Source organism: Arachis hypogaea, chromosome 3 (assembly GCF_003086295.3).
Source record: "Arachis hypogaea cultivar Tifrunner chromosome 3, arahy.Tifrunner.gnm2.J5K5, whole genome shotgun sequence".
NCBI lineage: Eukaryota > Viridiplantae > Streptophyta > Magnoliopsida > Fabales > Fabaceae > Arachis > Arachis hypogaea.
This window is the reverse complement of record NC_092038.1, coordinates 97,431,966-97,440,350: the sequence shown is the minus strand read 5'-3', so window position 1 is coordinate 97,440,350 and position 8,385 is coordinate 97,431,966. Positions and strand designations below refer to the sequence as shown.

Below are 8,385 nucleotides of genomic sequence, written 5' to 3'. Positions count from 1 at the left end.
TCACTGGTGGAGAACCATTGTTCATTTGGTGGGAGTGCTAATGAAGATCCAAATCAACATCTCACCAAATTCCTGAGAATTTGTGACACAGTGAAGTCCAATGGAGTCCAGGAAGATGCCTACAAACTGCTCTTGTTCCAATTTTCACTTAGGGACAAGGCAGCTAAGTGGCTGGAATCATTCCCAAGGGACAGCCTAACAACCTGGGATGAGGTGGAGAGCAAGTTTCTGGCACGTTTCTACCCCCCACAAAAGGTCAATAGGCTTCGATCTGAGGTTCAGACTTTTAGACAACAGGATGGTGAGACTCTCTACGAGGCATGGGAGAGGTTCAAAGAGTTGACAAGGAAATGCCCACCAAACATGTTCCCTGACTGGGTGCAATTGCATATTTTCTATGATGGACTTTCTTATGAATCAAGGAAGGCTGTAGACCATTCATCCGGAGGTTCATTGAACAGGAAAAAGACTGTGGAAGAAGCCATTGAAGTGATTGAGACAGTGGCTGAGAATGAGTACTACTATACTTCAGAGAGGCACAACACTAAGAGAGTGATGGAGCTGAACCATGTGGATACAATTCTAGCCCAAAACAAGGTGTTTGCCAAGCAACTAGCAGAGCTCACCAGGAAATTAGACACAAAGCAAGTGGCTGCACTACACACACAAGATCAAGAGGAAGTAAGCACTGAAGGAGGTGATTAGGAAGAGGCCAACTATGTGGGAAATCAACAAAGGCAACCATATGATCCACATTCCAACACTTACAACCCAGGATGGAAAAACCACCCAAACTTTGGGTGGGGAAACCAGCAAAGCCAACCACAAAACCACAAACCTTACAACCACAACCAACATAACAATTCCACATACCAAAACTCCAACCAAAGATCATACCAAGCCATACAAAACACTTACTCCCAACCACCATATCATGGCCTAAATAACCAACCTGCCCAACCTAATCCGAACCAACAATTTCAAGATCAATTAAACAGGATAGAAGGAATGCTTGCAACCATGAGTCAAGACATAACCGATTTGAAAGCTTTTAAGGAAGAAGTAAATTCTAACTTGCAAAACCAAGGAGCTGCCATCCAGAAGCTAGAAAATCAAATTGTGTATTTGTCTAAGCAAACCCCTGGGCCAAGCGTTTCTCATGCTGCCAAGGCTATTGCAAGGGAAGAATGTAAAGCCATAACACTCAGAAGTGGAAAGAAGCTAAGGGAGATCTCAAAGGAAACCACAGAGGATGAAGCAAAGGAAGATGTGGGAGACAAGGAACAGGGACAATCTTTTATACCATCTGCAACAAAAGAAAAAGAAAAAGAGGTCCTGAAGCCTTATACACCCAAAGTACCATATCCTCAGCGTTTGATGAAAAGTGAAAGGATGGCCAATTCTCCAGATTCTTAGAGATTTTCAAGAAGCTTCAAATCAACATTCCTTTTGCTGAGGCAATAGAGCAAATGCCACTCTATGCAAAATTCTTGAAGGAATTAATGACCAAGAAGAGGAGCTGGAGAAATGAGGAAACTGTGTTGTTAACTGAAGAATGCAGTGCCATCATTCAACACAAACTGCCTCAGAAATTGAAGGATCCAGGCAGTTTCCAAATCCCCTGCATCATAGGAGAAGTCATGGTGGAGAAGGCCTTGTGTGACTTAGGGGCCAGTATCAATTTGATGTCTCTAACCATGATGAGAAGAATGAAGATTGAAGAAGCCAAACCAACAAGAATGGCCCTCCAATTGGCAGATCGAACTTTTAAATTCCCTCATGGGATAGTTGAGGATTTGTTGGTGAAAGTGGGAGATTTTATATTTCCTGCTGACTTTGTGGTGTTAGATATGGAGGAAGAAGCTAAAGCTTCGATAATTCTGGGAAGACCATTCCTGGCTACTGCTGGAGCCATCATAGATGTCCAAAAGGGTGAACTCACTCTTAGACTACATGATGAGAAATTGGTGTTTAACGTATTCAAGGCAATGAGCTATCCATCAGAATCACTAAAGGAATGCATGAGGGTGGATGTAGTGGACATTGCAATACAAGAAACCTTTGAGGAAACCACAAGGGAAGTGGCAGAGGAGGAGTTCACCAAGGATATTGAAGTTAGTGACATCAAGGCTGCCGAAACAACCATGCCAAGCATGCCAGAGAAAGTGAAAGAAGAAAAGGAAGCACCAAAACCTGAGCTCAAAGCATTACCCCCTAATCTCAAGTATGCATACTTGGGAAGTGATGAGAGCCATCCTGTTATCATTAGCTCTACCCTGAGCCAAGAACAGGAAGAAGAATTGATCAAGGTGCTACAAACTCATCAAGATGCCATTGGATGGACCCTAGCTGATTTGAAGGGGATAAGTTCATCCATATGCATGCATAAAATCTTGTTAGTAGAGGATGCTAGACCGTCCATTCAAGCTCAGAGAAGATTGAATCCCGTCATGAAAGAAGTGGTACAAAAGGAGGTCATGAAGTTATGGCAGGCAGGGGTAATCTACCCCATTTCTGACAGCCCATGGGTTAGTCCCATCCATGTAGTTCCCAAGAAAGGTGGCATAACTGTGGTGCCAAATGAGAGGAATGAACTCATACCCACAAGAACTGTCACTGGGTGGAGGATGTGCATAGACTACAGGAAGCTCAATGAAGCCACCAGAAAAGATCATTTTCCACTCCCATTCATGGATCAGATGCTTGAAAGGCTTGCAGGACATGCTTATTATTGCTTTCTGGATGGATACTCAGGCTATAATCAGATAGTAGTTGATCCAAGAGATCAAGAGAAAACATCATTTGTTTGTCCATATGGGGTTTTTGCGTATAGACGCATGCCCTTTGGATTGTGCAATGCACCTGCAACTTTCCAAAGGTGCATGCTGTCCATCTTTTCGGACATGATCGAAAAGTTTATTGAAGTTTTCATGGATGATTTTTCTGTGTTTGGAAATTCTTTTCCTAGCTGCCTACACCACCTTGCCTTGGTGCTTAAGAGATGCCAAGAGACCAACCTAGTATTAAACTGGGAAAAGTGTCATTTCATGGTCACAGAAGGAATAGTCCTTGGCCATAAAGTGTCCAATAGAGGCATTGAGGTGGACAAAGCTAAGGTGGAACTCATTGAAAAACTACCTCCACCAAGTAATGTCAAGGCAGTTAGGAGTTTTTTGGGACACGCTGGCTTTTACAGAAGGTTTATTAGAGACTTTTCTAAAATAGCCAAACCCTTGAGTAACTTGCTTGTCTCTGATACACCTTTTGTATTTGATAAAAATTGCATGCTAGCCTATGAACTGTTGAAGCAAAAACTTTCCTCTGCACCTATCATTGCCCCACCTGATTGGAGCTTACCTTTTGAACTGATGTGTGATGCATCAGACCTTGCTATTGGGGCAGTGTTAGGACAAAGGAAAGACAATTTGGTACATGTGATTTATTATGCCAGTAAGGTCTTGAATGATAACCAAAAGAATTACACAACCACTGAAAAAGAACTCTTGGCAATAGTCTTTGCATTTGACAAATTTAGATCATATCTCATTGGGTCTAAAGTCATTGTCTTCACTGATCATTCAGCTTTAAAATACTTACTTGCAAAACAAGAATCCAAACCAAGACTTATTAGATGGGTTCTTTTGTTGCAGGAATTTGACATTGAAATCAAAGACAAGAAGGGTGTAGAGAACAAGGTAGCAGACCATTTATCAAGGATACCATGTGAAGAAGGAAGCACACAAAGCACACATATAAATGAGTGCTTTCCTGATGAACAACTCATGGTAATTTACAAAGCACCCTGGTTTGCAGATATAGCAAACTTCAAAGCCACTGGGAGTTTGCCGTTGGAATTTAACAAGCATCGAAGGAAGAAATTGGTAAATGATGCCAAATACTTCATCTGGGACGAACCATACTTGTTCAAAAAATGTTCGGATGGCATACTAAGAAGATGCATATCAGAGGAAGAAGGAAGGAAAGTCTTATGGGACTGCCATGGCTCCACTTATGGAGGACATTTTGCAGGAGAAAGAACAGCAGCTAAGGTGTTGCAGTGTGGTTTTTATTGGCCCACGATCTTCAAAGATGCAAAGGAACTAGTGAAGCACTGCCATGAATGCCAGAAGGAGGGGAACCTGCCAAGAAGAAATGAAATGCCACAACAATTCATTCTGGAACTTGAATTGTTTGATGTATGGGGGATAGATTTCATGGGACCCTTTCCCACCTCATACTCAAATAATTACATTCTTGTGGCAGTAGACTATGTCTCCAAATGGGTCGAAGCAATAGCAACTCCAACCAATGATAATAAGGTGGTCATGAACTTCCTCAGAAAACACATTTTTTGCCGTTTTGGGGTTCCAAGAGCAATCATCAGTGATGGAGGAAGCCACTTCTGCAACAAACCATTAGAGGCATTGCTTCTAAAATATGGAGTCAAACATAAGGTAGCCACACCATACCATCCACAGACAAGTGGGCAAGCCGAAATATCTAATAGGGAACTCAAAAGAATCTTGGAAAAGACTGTGGGAGCTTCAAGGAAGGACTGGTCGATTAAGCTAGATGATGCTCTTTGGGCATATAGGACAGCTTTCAAAACACCAATTGGAATGTCTCCTTACCAACTAGTATATGGAAAGGCTTGCCATTTGCCACTGGAGTTGGAGCACAAGGCATTCTGGGCCTTGAAACTCTTAAACTTGGACAGCAAAGCTGCTGGAGAAAGAAGGATGTTGCAAATTCAAGAGTTGGAAGAATTCAGAGCTGAAGCTTATGAGAATGCCAAAATTTACAAAGAAAGAGCAAAGAAGAAGCATGACAGCAACATAGTCCCAAGGAAATTTGAAGAGGGACAAAAAGTATTGCTCTACAATTCTAGGCTGAAGCTATTTCCAGGGAAGCTAAAATCAAGGTGGTCTGGACCATTCCTTGTTACAAAGGTCTCCCAATATGGACAAGTAGAAATCATGGAAGAAAAGTCACAAAGAACCTTCACTGTGAATGGTCAAAGACTCAAACATTACTTGGGAGATGTAGAGGAGAAGGACAAGGTTAAATATCACCTAAACTGAGGAAACTGACCGTCAAGCTAATGACGTTAAAAGAGCGCTTGTTGGGAGGCAACCCAACCTGAGGTAACACTCTTTTGCTGTTTCTTTTATTTGTTTCAATAAAAAGGTGAAGTAGTTTCTGTGCATTGCAAAGAATTAAGTTTGGTGTTTCACACCAAACAATGAATTCGTGGATCAATAATTCAAAGGGGAATGTGTAACTCTAAGTTTGGTGTTCCACCATAAAGATCAACTGAACACAACAACCTTTGAATTATATTAAAGGAATAACCATTCTAAGCAATCACAGAAATACTTAAAATCCTTAGCAGCAACTTCATTCCAAGGAGAATTCAAAGATTCAAAGAGCAGAGGAGTAAGTAGGAGATTAAGTTTGGTGTTCACACCCCAACTTAAGACTCAGACACTTGCCCATACATAGTTGAGCTAACCACTCAAGTGCTTGAGAAGCAAGCAACTTCATCACTCTTTGCAGGAAAGGAAACAAGGAGCTTAAAAAAAACATGAAGCAACAATTAGGAGAAGAAAGAGAAATCAAATTGTTTCCTGGCAACAAGGAGAAAACAAGAAATTTCACAAGGTGGTGTTGTTCCTTGACCATTCTTTAAAAGGCAAACAAAAGCATGCTTGTTCTGGTTTAAACTGTAATTGTTGAATCTTTCTTTCATTTTAAGTCATTTTGTAGGAGTGTTGGTTTATTGCTTTGAATAAAGTGAATGCCTAGATGTTTGGATATAACTTCACCATCTTAAACAAATGCTTGCCATGCTTGTTCTGTTTCCAAAAATAAAAGAAAAGTTTGAACAAAAGTAACTTGGCTCAATTAGTGACAAATCAAGTAGAATTAAGTGGTGGTATGCATGCTTGATTGTTTAGTCAGATCACTGGAAATAGAGTGTAGAATTATCAATTTTTGTGTAGAAGTTGAGTATTGTCTATGGATCTTGATGAATAAATGTCTTTGGCCATGAAAAAGAAAGAAAAAGAAGAAGAAAAAGCCACTGAAAAGGGGCAACCAAAAAGCAAAAAAAAAAATTGAGAAAATAAGCTAGGCACCAATGGTTTGAACTTCTGAGACAAATGCCTGTGGTATTTATGTATTAAGGATATGCTTGGATGAATAGGTTCTGAGGAGTGTTTCAACACTTGGTAACTTGGGTTAACTAACCCGGGATTATCAACCAAAAGTCCATTATCAAGAGCAACCTAAATACAAAACATTTAGTCACACAAAGAGGTGCTGGGCATCAATGTCTCAAGAAGAAATGTGAACTAAAAATGCCTGTAGTGGATATGTGTAATGCAATGATAAGAAAAAGAAAATGCCAAAGGCTTGTGCAACACATGACACTGAGCAAACAAGGAGCAAAGGAGCTCTAAGAAAAAGAAAAACAAAGAAAGGAAAATGTGCCAAAGACATAAGAATAACAAGAGGCCATAGCAGTGTTTGATGGATGCAATGAAAAAGTGATAATCCTACCTGATAAGAATGAAAAAGTGATACTGCAACTTTCTGCATAAAACCCTTCTGATGAACTTCAAATGCTTGCTAATATAGCCAATGTAATTGCTTTTTGTTTCATACTTGTTTTCTCAATTAACTCAGGACTTGCTTAGGGACAAGCAAGTATTAAGTTTGGTGTTGTGATGCCAAGGCATCTTAGGCTAGTTTCACTAGCATTTTTCTGTTAGTTTTAGTTGTTTTATGCATTTTCTTGAGCTTAAAGTAACCAAGAATGGTTAAATGAACAACAAAGTAATGAATCATCCAAACAGTGTAATTTTGATGCAAATTCCATGAGTTTTTAGTTATATTACTTGAATGCTATGAATGGAAGAATTCTCATGAAAATCTGCAAGACTTTGATGCAATTGTGTGGATGATTTCAGGGAAGAAGAGGCTAAGCAAGGAAGCAACCAAATCTATAAAGGAAGCTTGAAGATCACATGTGGAGTACAATGTGAAAGTGGCGTTTAACCTCCAGTTTAACCTTAAACTGGAAGTTAAATGCCAGAATAAGGAATGCACCAAATGCTGAAAGTGGCGTTTAACCTTCAGTTTAAGGTTAAACTGAAGGTTAAACGCCAGAATCATGAAAGCTGAGAAAAGAGGAAACTGGCGTTTAACCTCCAGTTTAACCTCAAACTGAAGGTTAAACGCCAGAATGAGAATGGCACCAAGGGAGTGATTCCACGTTTAACCTCCAGTTTGACCTCAAACTGGAGGTTAAACGTGTTCGAACTATATGAGGCACCAGGAAGCCATTTTCACGTTTAAGCTCCAGTTTGACCTCAAACTGAAGCTTAAACGTGTTCGACATTCACACTCCAGGGCTACCTTCTTCATTCCCACGTTTAACCTCCAGTTTGACCTCAAACTGGAGGTTAAACGTGTTCGGCGTTTTTGCTACTCCAGGGTTGCCTTCTCATTTCCACGTTTAAGCTCCAGTTTGACCTCAAACTGGAGCTTAAACGTGTTCGACCAAGAATTGCCTCCAGGGTTGCAATCTTCATTTCCACGTTTAAGCTTCAGTTTGACCTCAAACTGAAGCTTAAACGTGTTCGAGTAATTACCCTCCTGGGTTGCTTTCTTCCAATTCCACGTTTAAGTTTCAGTTTAACCTTAAACTGAAACTTAAACTTCAACTTAATCGCCACTCTTTGAAAGGGTTTCTAGGCCAATTATATTGAGGTTTAAGTTAGCATTTGAACACAAATATTAACTTAAACCTATTATGGTATGAAACCCAATTGAATATCATAATTTATGGGATTGGGCCTGAAGAATTGATGAGTCTGGAACTTCAATTTGTTGAGTCTTGTGTCATTATTTGTTTATCACTAAGTTTGCTCAATGAATGTTACAGAGTTGGATCACAACCTCATCAATATTATGGATCATAAACCCAAAGCAAAAAGGAAATCAGGGAAAGGCCTCAAAGCCCAAGAATCACAACAGAAGCTCAATTTAGAAAGTGTATAAATAGGATAGAATTGAAGTTAGTGGGGGACTTTTTTTGACACTTTAGCATTTTTTTACTTTTGTAATAGAATTCGGAGCTATGACTCACTAAACCCCTTTCATTGGGTTAGGGAGCTCTATTGTAATTCAATGAATCAATAATACTTTTTATCTTCTTCTTCAATCTTTTCTCTTGAATTTTGTTAGAAAGCTTCTCGATCTAATTCCATTGGGTAGTTGTCTTGGGAAAGAAATTATCCATAATTGGAATCCTTCGGAACCTTGGGAAAGGAATGGAGGATTCATGCTAGAGAAGCTTTCTCACAGTGAATTGGATTGGGG

The 8,385-nt window shown here is 39.9% G+C and overlaps 1 non-coding gene across 1 annotated transcript; it reads right to left on the bottom strand.

Moving 5' to 3' along the window:
• Positions 1-261: 261 nt before the first annotated feature.
• On the bottom strand, positions 262-365 carry LOC112793610 (small nucleolar RNA R71). The gene has a single exon (XR_003198306.1). It is a non-coding gene; the product is annotated as a small nucleolar RNA R71 (small nucleolar RNA).
• Positions 366-8,385: the final 8,020 nt, after the last annotated feature.